This window comes from Odocoileus virginianus, chromosome 7 (assembly GCF_023699985.2).
Source record: "Odocoileus virginianus isolate 20LAN1187 ecotype Illinois chromosome 7, Ovbor_1.2, whole genome shotgun sequence".
In the NCBI taxonomy this organism is placed as follows: Eukaryota; Metazoa; Chordata; class Mammalia; order Artiodactyla; family Cervidae; genus Odocoileus; species Odocoileus virginianus.
In genome coordinates, this window is record NC_069680.1 from 12,645,964 (window position 1) to 12,665,146 (window position 19,183).

Consider the following 19,183-nt stretch of genomic DNA (forward strand, 5'->3'; position numbering starts at 1 on the left):
TCATCTAGACAGAGACTTTTAGATTTTGCCCAATGGTGGAAGTAGAATATTCCAGAGAGATCTGAAATTCATAAGTAGATAAAATCTATGTCATTAAAGATCTCTCAGTTTGTACCATAAAAACTCTCGTATACATAATAAATGGGTTTGCCTGTATTCTGAATATGCTAACATACCCTGACCTACTTCTTCAGTTCAAGAAAGATTTTCTATAATGAAACTTTCCCAGAATAGGATTAATACAGATGAGATTGCCCAAATACAATACCAACCATAATCTCTGGAGTTTAACTTTCCAATTCAGCAGGATTTGCAAGAAAAAAAAAAGTAAATTTTCCCCAAGATAAATGTATTAATATTTAATAAAAACAAAGTCAGATTACAGGGTTAGTGAAAAGTAAGGAATTTATATAAAGTCATTTTATATTTGAACAAATACACTAAATTGAGTAGCATGATGTCCCAGACATGAAAAAGGAGTGAATAAGAGGAAAATTCAAAGGATGAAAAATATTTGGCTACTGGAGTAAAAAAGTTCCAATGAATGTGTGTTGGCAAAAGTGACCAAATTCTTACATTCAGAATGATTATCCTTGCAGCTCTTGGTGGACTTGCAAGCATGTGTTGCAGAAACGATCCAAGAAATTGGCCATGATATACAGTATTTTTGTTCCAAGAGATCCGTAATGGTCATGGGAAAACATAGTACAGTTTTTGTCTTTTGCCATCTCCTTATGAAAAATGACTCTCCTTCACACGGGATTAGCTCTGCTGGAGCTATTCTAAAGATGGGTACAAGAGCCAGAGTGGAAATCGGGAAAGTAGTCTTCACATTAATCTGGATAGGCTAGACCATGCTGTGGGAACAAATAAAACCTGACATATCAGTGGTTTAAGGTAATAAAGTTTTATTTCCTCTTCATAAATGTCCAATTCATGTTGGTCAGCCCCTCACTTTGTTGGAGCTCCTCCATCAGACACATGGGACCTCTCAGGCTCCATGACAAGGGAAGAGAGAGATCTAGAAGATACTGAGAGTTGTGTCCAAGAACCAGGTCTTGAGCTGTCTGTAATTGCTCCAACCCATTTTTCTTGCCTAAAACTCAGCCATCTGGCTTCAACTTAACCTGGAGGACGGCATGGCAACCCACCCTAGTATTCTTGCCTGGAGAATCCCCGTGGACAGAGGAGCCTGGCAGGCTACCATCCATGAGGTAGCAAAGAGTCAGACATGACTGAGTGACTAAGCGGCAACAGCAGCAGTGTACTAGAGGCTGGGAAATGCAGTCTTACTAGGAGCCCAGAAAGAGGAAGTGATGCAGGGGTGCCTACCATTACTTCTGCTGCAGGATTTTCTCTATGGGGTGGCTACTCGCTTAAGATGAGGCCCTGGGGTGCCTGGGGGTCAGTTTTTTACAAATGTCCCAAAAGCCTGGCTAAGAATGAAGCTATCACAGAAGAAAACGAAGAAGAGCCAAAGAACTTTTGTCTTATCACATTGTTATAGTCTGTGGATCCTGCCATGATGGTGAGCTGATAAACAATGCCTACTTCCTTCATGTTCAATAATTCTGTTTGTATTTGGCTCTTTTAGCCCAGAGTAATTACTAAGTCAGGGTCCTTGAAAACTGAGCCACATGTTCAATAATCAATAATTCCATTGATGCATTCATTGGTGAATGTCATTGATATTTTCTATACTATGGCTGGTAAACTTCCATTCTTCTATCAGACTTTGTCTCAATATCATGCCTTCTATGAAATCTGTACCTGGTTCTATCAATTCTTAGAGTTTTAATAGGCAGAGACAGTGTAGTGTAATAGATAAATGCATAGTCACTTGAGTTGGTTTGCATTGGCATTAAATCTAGTTGCTACTTAAAGCTGCATGAACTTGGGCATATAATGTGTCTTAGTTTTATTAACCATGAAACAGAGATAATATAAGGCTGTCAGGCATATTTTAAAAGTTAACACATATAAAGGACTTGAACAGTACATGCATGCATGCTCAGTTGTGTCCTACTCTTTGCAACTCTATGGACTATAGCCTACCAGGCTCTTCTGTCCATGAAATTTTCCAGGCAAGAACACTGGAGTGGGTCTCCATTTCCTCCTGCAGGAGATCTTCCTAACCCAGGGATCAAATCCATGTCTCCTGAGTTTCCTGCATTGCAGGCAGATTCTTTATTGCTGAGCAAAATAGTACATGGCAATAGGTAATTATTCAATAAGTATTAACAAGTATCATTACTAATAGACTCAGCCTTCCAAGGACAAAGGATAGTGACACTTTACTGATTTCTTTTCTTTAATACTTGTTACACCACCAGGTGTTAATATGTGGACAAGCAATACCATCCATATTATTGGTGAAATCAGCACACTTTTCCATAAAAGCAGGAAGTCACCCATGTTCATCTTCCGACCTCCATCTGTCACTACCCACCCAGCCTTGAAAGCTTTATCTCCATGAGGCTTTCCATGAGTCTGGGAGAAAGGAAATTCTCCCTCTTCTCAACCACAGAACATGCAGAATTATTGAATATATGATTCATCAGCACAGTATCCCCACCCAACATACCTTCACAATCACCTACATATCACTTAGCACAGTACACATAAGAAACATTTTTTGGATGACAGTGAGAGGCTGGCCCTAGGTCAGGCTATATGCTATTAGCTTTATACCAACTCTCTTATTTATAGCATACAGGCCTCTAAGGATTATCATCAAGCTTGTTTTACACATAGGGAAAGTAAGACTTAGGAGATTGCTTGCCCAGAGTGCAATTTGTCCTAAAACACACAGAAAGCTAAGATTAAAACTCAAACTGTCTGATTTTAACTTCCAGAGACTTAATCGCTATACAGTACTGGGTGAATGAATCCATCTATCATCTGTCATCTCTGGAATGTTGGCTTTCAGGACTGACAACATTCTCACTTGGGTACCCACTGTGAGCAAATTTGTAACAGGTATTATTAAAGCATTAAAAATAGACTGTGGTTCCTGATTTAGGGCAACTTGTGCTTTTCTGAAGTTTCTGGAGTATGGTGGTGGTAGCAGAGGTGGTCAGGGTAGCACTTGATGATTTTGAGGGGTATAGGTGCGTGGCAGTGGAAAAAATTCTCCAGACGAAGGTTATAGACCCCTGCCTTCTGCCCTAGATGATGCTACTGGTCTAAGGTTCTTAGATGTATATGGAATGTATGCAAGGCAGAAGGATGGTCTCCAAAAATAACTACATCCTAACCCCCAGAACCTTTGAATATTACTTTACATGGCAAGATACTTTGCAGAGAAATTAGGTTAAGGACCTTGATATTAGATTATTCTGAATTATCCAAGTCAGCCCAATCTAATCACATGAACCATCAAAAGTGAAGAATTTTTCCCAACTGCAGCCAGATGGAAGGCAGAAGATCTGAAGAGGGCAATGTAAAAAAGATTCTTTATGCCTTTATTGGTTCTGAGATGTAAATGGCTATGTGCAAGGACTAGAGGAAAGTTTCTAGGAATTAGAGGTAGCCCCCAACTGGCAACCAACAATGAAACAGAAACCTCAGTTCTACAACCAGACAGAACTAAATTCTAACACCTGAATGAGCAAGGAAATAGATTTTCCCCTTCATCCCTAGAGAGGAACACAGCCCTGCCAATATCTTGATTTTAGCCAGGTGAGAGCTGTACCAGACTTCTGACTTCCAGAACTTTAAAATGATAAATGTGTGTTGTTTTAAGCCACTAAGTTTTTGGTTACTTTTTATGGCAGGATAGAAAACTAATATAGCAGGCATTTAGGAGATAATTTAATCTATATAGTCATTTTATTACTAAAGACACTGAGGCCAAAGAAATTAAATTACTGTCTAAGGTCTCATCTTGATTAGTCTAGTCCACAGAGACTCAACTGTGCAAAGAAAGCTGAGCACTGAAGAATTTATGCTTTTGAACTGTGGTGTTGGAGAAGACTCTTGAGAGTCCCTTGGACAGCAAGGAGATCAAACCAGTCAATCCTAAAGGCAATCAGTCCTGAATATTCATTGGAAGGACTGATGCTGAAGCTGAAACTCCAATACATTGGCCACCTGATGGGAAGAACTGATTCATTGGAAAAGACCCTGATGCTGGGAAAGATTGAGGGCAGGAGAAGGGAACGACAGAGGATGAGATGGTTGGATGGCATCACTGACTCGATGGGCATGAGTTTGAGCAAGCTCCAGTAGTTGATGATGGACTGGGAAGCCTGGCATGCTGTAGTCCACAGGGTTGCAAAGAGTTGGACATGACTGAGCAACTGATCTGACAGGGACTCAAGTCTATAATGAGAATAAATTACAATAATAAACACAAATTGATTGTCAAAAATTGGGTATTGCCACAGTTTCTTATAAATTTGGGGAAATAGATACAGATATATGATTCTTGATAAAAGGATGAAATGGGCTAGTTCAGTGGTTCTTTGCAAAACAGGCTACACATTACTATCATTTGAGAGATTTTTTTAATATTAGCCAATTTCCAGGACCAATATATAGAATTTCTTATTTTATTGGTTTGTGGTATAGTCCTCACATTGGTATAATTTTTGAAAGTTTCCTGAGGTGACTTAATGTGTAAGCAGAGTTGCAAAACAGTGCTCTAACAAGTATTCAGCTTGCTGAGCTTCCTTGTGACATCTATAATGTCTTCATATATAATCACTTACTTTGGTTCTAGAGTAACACCAAAAAAGTCAATGTGTTATATCTCCTGGCTATCATTTGATACTGATAGACTTATTGTGCTACCCCATCATTAACAAGCCTTTTTCCTTCAATTACTCCTTTTTCAACTGTTTCTTAAATATGTTGCCTTTCTATTGCTGCATGGCAAATTACTCTAAAACTTGACATTTTAAAACAACAAATATTTATTATCTCACATTCTATGGATCAAATATCTGGGTGCATCTTGTTCACAGTCTTTCACAAGTCATAAGCTATCAGCCAGGGTTGCAGTCACCTCAAAGCTCAACCTGGGAAGATCCTCTTCCAAAATCATTCCCATGGTTATTGGCAGCCTTGGGTCCTTGCTGGTTGGCTGGTAGCTGACTCTTTGTGACCCCATGGACTAGTCCATGGAATTCTCCAGGTCAGAATACTGGAGTGGGTAGCCTTTCCCTTCTCCAGGGAATCTTCCCAACCCAGGGATCGAACCCAGGTCTTCCACAGTGCAGGCAGATTCTTTACCAGCTGAGCCACAAGGAAAGCCCAAGATTACTGGAGTGGATAGCCTATCCCTTCTCCAGGGGATCTTCCTGACCCAGGGATTGAACCCAGGTCTTCTGCATTGCAGGCAGATTCTTTACCAGCTGAGCCACCAGGGAAACCCAATAGCAGAGACACCAAACCCTTGCCACATGGGCTTTTCCATAGAGCTTCTCAGCATATGGCAGCTTGCTTCCCTAAAACAAGCATAGAAAGACAGATAGAGCCACATAGACAGAAAAACAGAGAGAGAGAGAAATAGGAGGAGGCAGGGAGGTGTCAAGCAAACTAGAACTCACAGTCTTTTTGTAACTAAATCTGTAAAGTAATAGCCCATTACTGTTGCCACATTTTATTAGTATGAATTGACTCAATAAGTCCAATACACAATCCAAAGGAGGGAATCCATACAATAACACTTTGGGGCCATCATGTGTGAGTGCTCACTTGCTCAGTTGTGTCTGACTCTCTGCGACCCCATGGAGCATGGTATTATTTTATAACAAATTCATTTACATTAATTAAACACACAGGTCTATGAGACACCAAAACCCACACTTCTAACCATCTGCACTGCAAGTTACCATGGGTTCTACTCTCCAGTTATTCTAGAACCAAATTCAAAAAGTTTTAATAACATGCTCTATCTTTTTCTCAGTCACTATCTGGATGTTATAGAATCTCCTGACCTTGAAAGGTGAGACCTATCAGTTCCACCTCATCATAAAGGCATCTTACATCAAGATCCTATATTTTAAGAACGATCTAATTGTATATTTTCTCTTGCATCACCTTTAACCTGAAGGATTCTCTTTTTACTTTTTGTCATCATACAAATTGAAATGAGCTTCATCATCACTGTATATTAATGTTATGAATTTTATTATGTTTTTGAGTAAGCAATACACATATCTGACCCAAAGTTTAAAAACATACATTAAAAAAAACTATTGTGCCTTTGTGCAATATTTGTCCTCCTCCCCTGCACTCTGAATTCTAGCACCTTTTCCCTTATTAAAACCTTGAGATATAAGTATCTCCTCTCCTGTATCTGTAATTTCTCCATCTCTCCCCAGCATTTCTCAGTACCATTCAAATATGCTGAAATCACTTCTATCTTTAAAACAAATAAAATTTAAAATAACTTACATGAATCATATATTCTCCTCCAGCTACTGCTCAAACCATTTATCTCAAAACAGGATCCAACCTGTACATCCTCATCTTGGGTAACGAAATTTCCATCCAGTTGGGCAAAGAAGGCACACGACTGTCTCCACTTCTTCGCCTACCATTCATTACCCCCTTTACTCTGATATGACTCTGACTTATTCTGCTTCATCAGAATGCTTTTAGATCAACAGTGACCTTCTCTTTATATCCAGTGAGCACTTACAGGTCCTTATTTTACTTGACTTCTCAGAAACATTTGACACCATGGAGAATTCCCTCCTTTCTGAAATTCTCATCTCCCTTGGCTTCTGTTCTCCTACCCACCCCCTCTTACTATTTCTTCTCCTTTGACAGCTGCTTCTTCTACGTGTTTTCCAGCTCTTCCTTACCTGAAAAAGTGAAAGTGAAGCTGCTCAGTCATGTCCAACTCTTTGTGACTCCATGGACTGTAGCCTACCATGCTCCTCCGTCCATGGGATTTTCCAGCCAAGAGTACTGGAGTGGGTTGCCATTTCCTTCTCCAGAGGATCTTCCCAACCCAGGTATCAAACCTGGGTCTCCTTCATTGCAGGCAGATGCTTCACCATCTGAGCCACCAGGGAAGTCCTTACCTATCTGCCTTTTAAAGACTGGAGATTTCCAGGGCTCATCCTAGGCTGTCTTTATAGTCTATATTTTTCTGCAGGTTATTTTGTCTTCATAAGACTCCAAGATTTATATTCCCAACCCAAAACCCTCTTTCAAGTTCTAAATTGGCATAAGCCCCTACCAAGTATTTCTACTTAAATGTTTAAAATGCTTATCAAATCCATGAAGAATGAAAAATAAAATCAAGGTTATTTACCCCAAACAGTCCCTCTTCCATATCTTGAGGAATGGCACATTCCATTTGGCAAACTAGAAACCCAAATGTCATCCTTAACCCTGATCTCTCCTTTACCACCTTTATCTAGTCTACCATGGGATTTATATTTTACCACTTAGTTACTACTTGTTTGTGGTTTCAGATACATTATTCCATCTTATTTTTGGCTATCTTTCCTACTTCCCAAACCCCACTGAAGTCAGTTAATCTGTAGTCATTGAGAAAGACTTTATAATTTGAGAAGCCTTTTGTGATTTATAGTTTAAGGCACTTAATTAACTCTAAAGACTTCCTGTCATTTCTTCACTGGACAGAGTTAATTTCCACAATTTCAAGTTTAAGTAACATTGTTGTGTCTTTATTGCCTTTTATGATTTTTAGTTCACCTTTTTAAATCACACACTACTGACTTAAAACAAACCCATTTTTTCCTTTAACCTCTTCTTGGAAATAAAATATACTGCCTTAAACTCTCCTCTCAGCCTAAGTGGAAAATCTTTAAAAATTGTGAAACAGGGCTAGTACCTTGCTATTGTAGAACGGTCCCACACTAAGTTAATAAATCATTGCAGTCAGAAGTTATTTATCAAAGAAATATATTTATTTATTTGAAACAAGTTCAATTTAGATGCGTGGTGTATGGGCTTAGTTATCTAGCTCTTACTAATGCCTGAACTTTGACCTCTGTTGCCAGATCGTTAGACATAAAAGATTAGAATGCCAGCAGTGCATTCGATCGAACACAGCAGGGCCTGGTCAGTTTCTTTGTACAGAGTTAAACCTCCTCTCCTGCCTTGGATCCATGATTCAGTGTTCAGCAGACACTTAGCCAAGTGACAATGTTTTTAAATTATTTTTTATGTATGTATGAGTGTAATTTTTCTTTATTTTTAATTAAAGTGTAGTTGATTTACAATGTTGTGTTTCAGGTATCCAGCAATATATGATATAATTTGATGTGTGTGTGTATGTGTGGTGTGTGTGTGTACACACGTGTGTGCGTACACATGTGTGTGTGTGGTTCTTTTCCCTGATAGGTTAAAAACTATGAAGTATCATTCCCTGTGCTGTACAGTTGGCCCTTGTTGGTTATCTGTTTTATATACAGTAATGTATATATGTTAATCCCAAACTCCTAATTGATCTCATCCCTACCTTTCCCCTTTGGCAGCCATAAATTTGTTTTCTATGTCTGTGGCTCTATTTCTGTTTGCTATATAAGTTTATTTGTATTCTTTTTTAAGATCCCACATGTAAGCAATATCATGTGGTAGCATATGTTATTTATCTTTTTCTGTCCAGCTTACTTCACTTAGTATGACAATCTCTTAAGTCTATCCATGTTGCTGTAAATGGCATTATATCATTCTTTTTACAACTGAGTAGTATTCCACTGTATATGTGTACCACATCTTCTCTATCCATTCAGCTGTCGATAGACATTCAGGTTGCTTCCATGTCTTGGCTATTTTAAATAGTGCTGAGGTGAATAGTGGGCTGCATATATATTTTCAAGTTATACTTTGAGTGACAGAATTAATAAAGGATGTTAAATCATCATTTGGCTGTTAATAATGTTTTTTGATGATCAAAATCAAAAATGTGGTTATTTCAGTAGAGGTTACTGACTGAAAAGAAGCACAAGGAAGCTCCTTAGATGCTGGAAATATGCTATTTCTTGATCTGAGTGAAAAATATTCAGTATTTATGTATTAAAATTTGCCAAGCTGCACACTTAAGATTGATGTACTTATGAACTTTATATATGTTATCCCTAAATAGAAAAAGGGTACTGTTTAATATTGAAGAACATGATAGCAGTAAGTCCTATTAAAATAGTTGTATGTACTATAGAAGTATTCATGAACATATTTGCTTTATGAAGATTTACTGAAGAAACATCTCTTCAATTTTGTTATGAACCTTGCTTCTATTTCTCCAGAATATATATTGATTTAATTTTATAATTATAGCTATTATTTCCATCTTTACTTTGGCTTCCAGGCAGCTCTAAATCCAATATGCAGTCAATCTAAGCATGTATATATTTTTTCATGTGCTTTTCAAATTAATTTCAACCTTACCACAGATTTTGGCTTATTTTTTCCAACTTTATGTACTTTCTCCATTAATTTCCTCACTTACTAATTTTGGCAGACAAAACTGTAGATACCAAGATACCAAGATCTCTACTTGGTTTTACCAAGATCTTTACTTGGTTTTAAATGATATAATTTAATGACCTTATAAGTATTTTCTGAGACTATAATGATATTATTTATGTACTTCAACCATTGATTCTACTGTGTTTGTTTCCTTGGGGAATAATTCTTCTGTTTGCTATTACTGGTACTTCTCTGTACTAATTCTAACGTCCCTTGATGTTTGATGATTTCTGAACAGTGCTCTTTTGCACACTTCTCTTTTTTATTATATTTTGAGGGCCGGTAAAGGGAGTGGGGGGAGATTGAAGCTAGACATTATGTCATTTGGTTTCTGATTTTCAGAAATTCTTTCATTTTCCAATTACTGGTACCAATCCTTTTATTTTACAGTGCCATTGAAATGTTTTTGTTTTTTGGGTTTTTTTTTTTGCATTTGTAATTTTGGTTTTTTTTTTTTCCATTTATTTTTATTAGTTGGAGGCTAATTACTTTACATCATTACAGTAGTTTTTGTCATACATTGAAATGAATTAGCCATGGATTTACATGCATTCCCCATCCCGGTCCCCCCTCCCACCTCCCTCTCCACCCGATCCCTCTGGGTCTTCCCAGTGCACCAGGCCCGAGCACTTGTCTCATGCACCCAACCTGGGCTGGTGATCTGTTTCACCCTAGATAGTACACATGTTTCAATGCTGTTCTCTTGAAACATCCCACCCTCGCCTTCTCCCAGAGTCCACAAGTCTGTTCTATACATCTGAGTCTCTTTTTCTGTTTTGCATATAGTTTTGCATATAGTGTTATCATTACCATCTTTCTAAATTCCATATATATGTGTTAGTATACTGTAATGGTCTTTATCTTTCTGGCTTACTTCTTACTTCGGACCCAGCAATCCCACTTCTGGGCATACACACCAAGGAAACCAGATCTGAAAGAGACACATGCACCACAATGTTCATCGCAGCACTGTTTATAATAGCCAGGACATGGAAGCAACCTAGATGCCCATCAGCAGACGAATGGATGAGGAAGCTGTGGTACATATACACCATGGAATATTACTCAGCCATTAAAAAGAATTCATTTGAATCAGTTCTAATGAGATGGATGAAACTGGAGCCCATTATACATTGAAATGTTTTTGAAAAAAAATCTCTTTTCATTTCATGGGATTTAGAATGATAAGGAAAGTAGAACCATGGGCTCAGTCTGCCATCCTGAGATCTCTTAGAGAACATGAAAGATCTCAGCAACAGGGGAGCCTATGAACTGAAAGCTATGGAAATAAGTTCACCATGGTCACCAGAATTCAATGGGCCAAACTCTGAGAGCATGAGCTCCAAGTCAGAAAGGCATGGAGACAAGATGATGGGTACCAGGTGATGCTGGCAAGCACTGCTGGGTACCTACCAGGAAGTAGACTTTATAATCTGGAACTGTGTCATTATAGCACAGTTTATGGGCAGGCTAGCCATTTGTAAAGGAGCAGGGACATAGTAGACAGTAGCCACCTAGTCCTAAGAATTCGGAAAACTGTCTTGATCACTGCCCTCCCCCCACTGATTAGGAGCTCTCTGATCAAATATGGTTCCTGTTACTGAGGGCAGGCATAAACCTCCAAGCAGCAAGCAGGCAAGCATGTGGAGACCAGGTCCCCTGTGCGTAGACTAGTGCTTTTTTAGCCTGAGGAGGAACTGCTTTAGGTCAGTTATTTTTGGCAACTGCCTAGGGGTAGCCCTATGGAAGGATTTTTCAGTATTTTTGATGAAGACACTTTCGAAGAAAAGAATAGAATTTTGAGAGTTTCAGTTCTAATCAAGATAAAGATTTTGTTAGTGATAACATTTATTTCTTAGTGCAGTAGAAATGATTTAACAAAATATTCTATGTAAATCCCAGTGCCCAGTGTTTCACATGTATTGAATACTTAATAAATGTTAGAGGCAACTATTTCTACTATCTGTGCTTTGTTATCAACTTTGACAATTGTATTGGGTCACTGTCAGTCACTCCTCTAGATTTCTAGAATACCTAGAATGTGTTGAAGTTCGTATTTAAATCCAAACTGTATTTATAGTATAGTATCTCTTTAGAGTCTGAAGTGAGGTGGCTGTGATTGTATGAGACAAAACAACTGCAGCCACCCTGAAAATGTTAAGGTGGAAATAAAATTATTCCTTTCAAATGATTTTTTGCTTCAAATTCAGTTAAACAAGTTTATAATAGAGAGACTCTGGAGTCATATACTCAGTTGTGAGCAGAATATCATATCCATACCAAGTCCTTTATAGCTTCTAGGGCTTTTATTCCAGTGAAAATGCAATTCTTTCCTGGTAAATGGAAACTGATGAGTTTGAAAACATCGCCTAGCAGGAAGAGCAGGTAGGGACCATCATGACAGCTTTTAGACAAGTCTGAATTTTGTCAGTTTACTGACACAATTAAGACTGATGATGTTTTATTTGTATTTTTGAGGCTTTGCCATAAAACATTTACTTTCATTTTTTTCTTCTCCACACCCCTCCATTACTGTTCACTCTATTAACAAAGATTAAAGCTGCAATTCAAGTCAAAACATGATATTCTTAAATCAAAACAACTTATGAAAGTGCACTGATGGGAATGTGTTTAAATACATCAATATACTTCCTGATTAGTTGTTTGGTGGCTCCCAATTCATGATTAAGCTTATTCAAGCAAATTCCAAAGAGCTTCCTTCTTTTTTTAAGGTATCTCTAAAAATATTTAACTGTTGTTGTTGTTGTAGTTACTTCTTTTAGAAATGTGCTGTGGGTTTTTAAAAGGCAAAGGAGGGGATTGTGGAGGCCATATAATTTACCCTAGTGTTTAATGCAAAACTTTTTCTTATTTTTCTCTAAACTTCCTGTTAATCTCTACTTACCTGGGGCCCTACTGATTTGCATGAATTTACCTTAGATCCTTTAAGACAACAAAATCTAGGCTGCTGGGAGTTAAGGAATCTTCCCTAAGAGAAAAGAAAATCAGTGAAGGGCATTTCTTCAAATCCATACCAAGCCAAAAAGCAAAACTGCTGGTTTTTCAAACTTTTCAAAGACCACAGTTTCACCAATCACTACTTGTAACAAAAACAGAAAAAGGCTCACCTGGTGATTAAGCCAAACACCGTCTCTGGCTGAGGCAGAAGCACAGGTTGCAAGAAAATGAGAAATCCAGGACAATTAGTAGATGTGAGCTCTCTTGGGACACTTTCTAGGAACACATTCTGTCCCAGCTGACCTTTGGCCTCTAAACTGCAGTGGAGAAGTTCCCAGAAGCGAATTCAGTAAGTTTCTGAGAATAAGTCCCCCTCTCTCCTTCCGGGACTGGTTGGAAATAACAGCATTCTTTGCTTCTGCCATTTTACTGACTCATCTGGGACATAACTGTAGGTCCCACTTAGAGAAGCATTGTTCTAAAAGAGGGATGTAAACAAAAGATTATTTAATTATAATTGTATGTATTTAGTTTAGATTTCTCATGTTTTACTCAAACATGAGTTTGCATAAACTCCGGGAATTGGTGATGAACAGGGAGGCCTGGTATGCTGCAGTCCATGGGTCGCAAAGAGTCAGACACTACTGAGCAACTGAACTGAAGTTAGTTCAAATTTCAAAATGCTCCTCCTAATCCCAATAACCAGCCACCCCATCTCCTCCCCAGAGTCAAACAACTTTGTCATTTTCTTGTGTTTTCTTTCAAAGTAGTCTGTGCAAAATCAAAAAATATATAAACATATATATATTTACTCATCTTTAAACAAATAAGCTTTGGTTTCTATCTTGCTTTATTCAGTTAAGATATATTAACAAAACAGATTATTCTTTACATTTTAGAGAACAAACAATATCAGGTCATAGAGAGTTTTCTCATTCTTTTGGGGATTTTGTCATAATTTAACCAATCTTATATTGGTAGACATTTGGTTTGTGTCTAACGATTTGCTGTTACAAATCATGATACAAGATAAAGTTGTGTACTTAGATCATTTCACACATGTGGGAAAGTATCTCTAGGCTAAAGTGTAATCCCTAGGTAAAAAGGTAAATGTACTTAAAATTTTGACAAATATTGGTTTGGTCAAAAAGTTCATTCAGGTTTCTCCTTCACATCTTACAGAAAACCTGAATGAACTTTTGGCCAACCCAATGTTACAACTTTTTCTCCTTTAAAAACTGCTGTCTATAATACATGAGTGTTTCTTTCATCTGACCATTTTCAAACTGTACATTTGACTTTGTTATATTTTTCCAACCTGATATATAAAAATAGTACTCAATGTAGGCTTACATTGCATTTTTCTTTTATGTGCAACTAACCAGCTTTATATGTATATGATTTGTTTTCGGTAAACAATCTTTTCCCAAATTTTTACTAGACTGTGGGTATGTTATCTTATTGATTTATAAGGCTCTTTACATAATAGGAAAATCAGCTATTTCCAATTGTTACAATTTAATTTTTAGTTTGACAGTTGTCTTTTGATTTTATGTAAAATAAACTCATACTTAGAGGGCCTCTTCCACATCAAGATTTTATGTGCATGTGTATATATATATAAAGACTGCTGTTTTCTGAGACTGAATAAAACATCAGAAATTGATAGAGACAGGGTAGTTTTGAAAGGACCCTGGGTGCAGAGGAAAGGGGCCAGGGAAGATCACAGAAGAAAAGAAACAGAAATCTTATTTAACAAGCAGGAGTCCCCTGAAGGGACATGTGGTGAGAAGATATTAGCAGCATAAAGAAGATGGTTATGAGACAGACTGATCAGGGAAGGGCTGGAAGTGGTCACAGGGCCTATCAGACGGTATTCAGCAGGAGTCAACTGGGTTTGCCTCTACAGCTAAAGGCATGTCTTTGCTTCTTCAGAGACAAGAGGCAGCCCTGAGGAGGAGAACAAAGACAGACACGCACACATCCATAACCACCATTTACAGAGCATGTGGTGTGTCCCGGGCCCCTGCTAAGTCTTACACAAACCCAGTGTTGTTTAATATTCACCACTGACCTGTGACATAAGTACTGCTGTCATTTACATCCTACGGATGAGTAAACTGAAGCTCAGGGAAGTGAAGTCAGTGCCTCAAATTTCAATCTATAGAGTCGTTTCTAGATGACTAGAAATCTCTTGATTTTTTGCTGTACATCTAAGAGAGTATTTTTACTAAGCTAAATGCTTAAACAGTTGGAGCCAATCAGTGTCTCTTGCGTGAAACTTGTGCAGGAAGCAGGGAGCAGCATTCCAATTCTGCGCTTCATCAAGTTTCTAAGAGCCGCTGCTTGCCTGCCGTCAGCTGAGAGCGCCCATACAATGAACACATCCTCCCAGCAGGTCCTGGATTTGAAATTTAGAGACATGAACTACAAAACAATTGTAAGAGAGCTAGGGATAAAATAAATTATATATATATATATATAATTTATTTATTTATTTATTAGCAGTTCTGAAGCAGAAAGGAAATGGTTTATGAAGAAAACTCTATTAAAATCATCAAGTTTCTCTTGCTTCAGGTCAAAAACTTACAGCATAGTGGAATACCATTTATTATGTTGTGAATGAGTGCCAGTAGTCATCTGTTTCCTTGCCTTTGCCATGTTTCTGCCTGGGGTATTTATATTTGATCATTGTTCTCTTAATAGATTGAACTAATAAGCACATGAAAGCTACAGTACCTGCAGATCTACAGTAAAAAGGAGATATAAAATATATACTCATCTCAAGATTTGCAATGTCCTTTGCCAGAGTGTCTTCAGGGAAGTCAGTTTGGCAAGAATGGCACGGATATATGGTTGAGGACTAGAGAATCTGTTGAGAAACTGAATGTCACCCTCTTAACTCATCTTGGAAAAGGGAAGTCACAGAGCAGAGGAGGGTAGTGTAGGAAAATCCCTCTCCCATATGGACGTGGCTGTGTTTTGAGACCCAAGTTGTATTCTCTGAAGATTATACTTCGGGGGGAATTAGCCCTTATCATTTCCACAAAACGCCAAGTTTAGAAAAGAATGTCTCTTAATCACTTTATGGAATTAAACATGGTAGATCTTTGATGGTTAGACTTTGATCGTCATCAAAGACAGAACCTTCAGGGCACAAGTGGGGGTGCCTTATTAGGCGGAGATGTAGATTGATGAAATTAATTTTAATCATCAACAGAGTCAGAATACACAGAACAAGTGCTTAATAATTATTTGAATGTGTGACAAAATAGAAAGAAAAGAAAGGAAGGATGAAATTGGTAGTCTTTGTGGTCGGATCTCATACCCATACCCTATGATTCTAGTTTAGAGCAATTGTTTTAGGTGAAGATTTTAAATTAAATATAAATAAATTTTAAATTAAATATAAAGTAATTATATCTAGGGGCTCATACTCTGCTTTGCCAGCTATCTTAACTACAGAACTTGGTTGTGGTGAAGCAATTTTAATTTCCCATATATTCAGCTCCCCTATTTAACATATTTAACAGAGTCAAAAATTGAGGCTCAGAGAGATTTAATGGTCATCTAAGGTCATAGCCCTAATTAACAGCAGAGCTGGGGTTAGAATCTGAGTTTCCTGACATTCTCTTCTACACAAATCTGATTTTCCATTAGGAAAATAGGAACCTAGAGATCAAGACCCATAACATTCTGATTTATTAACTTTTCCTCCAATTCTCTTTTTGCATGCATGCATGAAGTTGCTCAGTCGTTTCTGACTCTTTGTGACCCCATGGACTATAGCCTGCCAGGCTCCTCCGTCCATGGAATTTTCCAGGCAAGGATACTGGAATGAGTTGCCATTTCCTTCTCCAGGGGATCTTCCCGACCCAGGGATCGAACCGGGATCTCCCGCACTCACTGCAGGCAGACTCTTTACAATCTGAGCCACCAGGGAAGCACCATGTATTAACTCATTTAATTTATCTTTTAAATGTTTATTGAACATCTATTGAATGTCAAGTTCTGAGGGCCCCTGAGAATACAGCATTGAATGAGAGACAACCATGGGCTCAGCCGTGTGGGTCTTACAGTCTAATGGAAGCCACAGACAAACGAAAGGGGAGCTCTTCAGGGCAGACATTACTACTTTCTGAACAAGAAAACAGAATGCTCCCAAGTAGCTCTTAAACAAATGTAGAAGCAAGAATTGGTCCCTTTGACTCTAAATTTAGGATTCTTACAAAACCACAATTACCTTTAAAGAATATGAAGCACCACAGCCTTACATTGGTTATCAGTCAGTTTCTTTGTTGTTTTTTAACACATGGACTATGCTGCAAGTTGTTGCTTTGCCTGCACAGTATCCATTTATGTTTTGAGTAATGGCAACAAGAATTTCCTTTTCAAAATCTATTTCTCTCCTGTTTTCCATCTCAGCCTTCCTGTGTGTGTGCGTTTTGTGTGTAGGAATAGCCTAAACTCTGGCCAGAGTGGTTCAGGACTGAACACTCAACCCCAGTTGGCCCAGCTAAAGCTTCTGTAAAGGGGATACCATCTCTTATGCTGGAAGTGAAGTGGGGAGAGTCTGAGAATAGGGCCATGAGGCTGTGATGAGGAAAAGCCTGCCTCAGGTTGAAGCTGGCACCCAGGAATGCAACGCCACCTGAGCCTCTAGATACAGCTCTGCCTATATTGTGAAACCTTCATTTACAGGAGTAAAAAAAATTTTTTTTGCTTAAACCAAATTTAGTTGGGATTTTGGATACTTTCAAAAGGAAGAATCCTGACTGATACTCCAATCACACAAAACAACTGAGGGTTTTACAGACACATTTTAGTATATCTGCATACCCCCAGGTAGGGACTTCCCTACTTGTAGCTCTGTCAGTAAAGAATCTGCTTTGCAGTGCAGGAGACCCAGGGTTCGATTCCTGGATTAGGAAGATCCCCTAGAGAAGGAAATAGCAACCCACTCCAGTATCCTTGTCTAGAAAATTCCATGGGCGGAGACTAGCTGGCTATATAGTCCATGGGGTCACAAGAGTCAGACACAACTTAGTGACTAAACCACTACCCCCAAGTTAGGACCCTTGGTTTACATGGTTTATAAACTGGAGAAATTTCCTGGACTAAGTTTCTCTAGTGCAAATGACTGATGATGGATGGAGTTCCCACTGAATAACCCAAAATTGCTGTGTTTAAGAGGCGGGAAACGACTTGTAGATCATGAATCTTATTTCCTCTCCTTTTCCTAGGTTTTTCATCAGTCATCTCCAAAAATCAGATCAAATTTTCTCAAATTTTAATCAACATCAGAATCACCCTGATGGTCCTGACACAATTGGAGCTTGGACCACACTTTGAGGATATTGATAAAGGAGCAAGTGGATTGAATCACCTCCTCCCTGGTTAATATTGGAGCCATTGTAAGAATTTACATCTCTGACAAATTCAGCTCCAGGTTTAATAAGTGGTTCCTGAGACTTCATTTCCAGTTTCCTCACTGCAAATCGGACATTTTGGAGCTTCACCCCAAAGATACTGAGCACTGACTGTGTGCAAAGAAGCTGTTAACAAGTTACTGGTGTGAAAGAGCTGCCTGGAGAATGTAGAATGACTCCTGCACCAGAAGATCTCGTATCTGGAAGGAGACGTGTGTACCCAGAACACAGTGCAACCTGAATGAGCGACAAAGGGGACGAATGAGACCTGGTGTCAGAGAGGAGGAGCGGGTGCAGGGTCATGTGCCTGTAGGTGGACAGGCAAGTAGCACAGAGCTCACAGAGGTGCAGTGGCGATGTCCCCAAAGTCTGAGAGTGAAAGACTTGGATTTCCAGACTGTGGTCTCTGGGGGCTTGCTTGAAGATACCTGAACAGGGAAGTGTGATGAGCAGAGCCAGATCCTAGAGGATTAATCTGGCCATAAAGTTTCTTAATTTCTAAGAAATGGGATAGGTCAATACCCACAGCTTGGAAATCGTCTTCAAATGAAAGATCCCTCCCCTAGAAAATGAAAAAGACATATGTGACCTAGTGCACTCAAAGTCACCTCTCGAGGATGAGTTTTAAAGTTTGGACTCAGATTCTCAGAATACCCTTTGAATGACAATATTTTTCAAAATGATAAATGCACATACCCTTGACAGAGCAACCGACCTCTGGAAATTTTACCTCCAGAAGTACATGTATAAGATGACGTGTGTGCACATTGTTCCCTGCAGCATCCTTTGAAATAACAAAAAATTGGAAAAAACCCAAGTGTCCAATAAGAAACTGATGAAATCAATTACTACATATCCATGCCATGAGACATTATGCATGTGTAAAAAGAATGAGGAACTTTTTATGTTCTTTGAAAAAAACAGGAGACTGCTCATTGGGAAAAATGGTGCAGTAGAGTCTGCTGCTTTCTGTATAAAGAAAGAACAAAGAACTCTATATATTCATATTTTATTTGTATTTTTAAAAGAGGGATGCATTTTTAAAAATCTACTGAAAAGTAGTTATCCAAGGGAGATGGGTATAAATTTGAGGGAGGAAAGACAGGAGTGGAATGAATCTCTTCATTCTGATCCTTAATTATATTTTAATATGTGAGGACATTACCTAGTCAACATGTTAAGTATTTTATCAGATGCCAGCACAGAACACTTTCAGCAGGGGCTTCCATTGTTTGTGAGGCTGGGTTCTGATTCCCAGCTCTACATGAGACTCCTGGGGGAGGAGGGTACAGACCAGGAGCTCCCGTGCAGAGCAGGGCCACTTGGCAGGGTTTATTCAT

The 19,183-nt window shown here is 38.6% G+C and overlaps 1 long non-coding RNA gene across 1 annotated transcript in view; it reads left to right on the forward strand.

Annotated features, from left to right (window-relative positions):
* The window catches only part of LOC139035967 (uncharacterized), a 64,631-nt gene extending 45,861 nt beyond the window's left edge, over positions 1–18,770 (forward strand). The window contains exon 3 of the long non-coding RNA XR_011488625.1: positions 17,658–18,770. This is a non-coding gene — a long non-coding RNA (uncharacterized lncRNA). The remainder of the gene's footprint in view (positions 1–17,657) is intronic.
* The last annotated feature ends 413 nt before the right edge of the window (positions 18,771–19,183 follow it).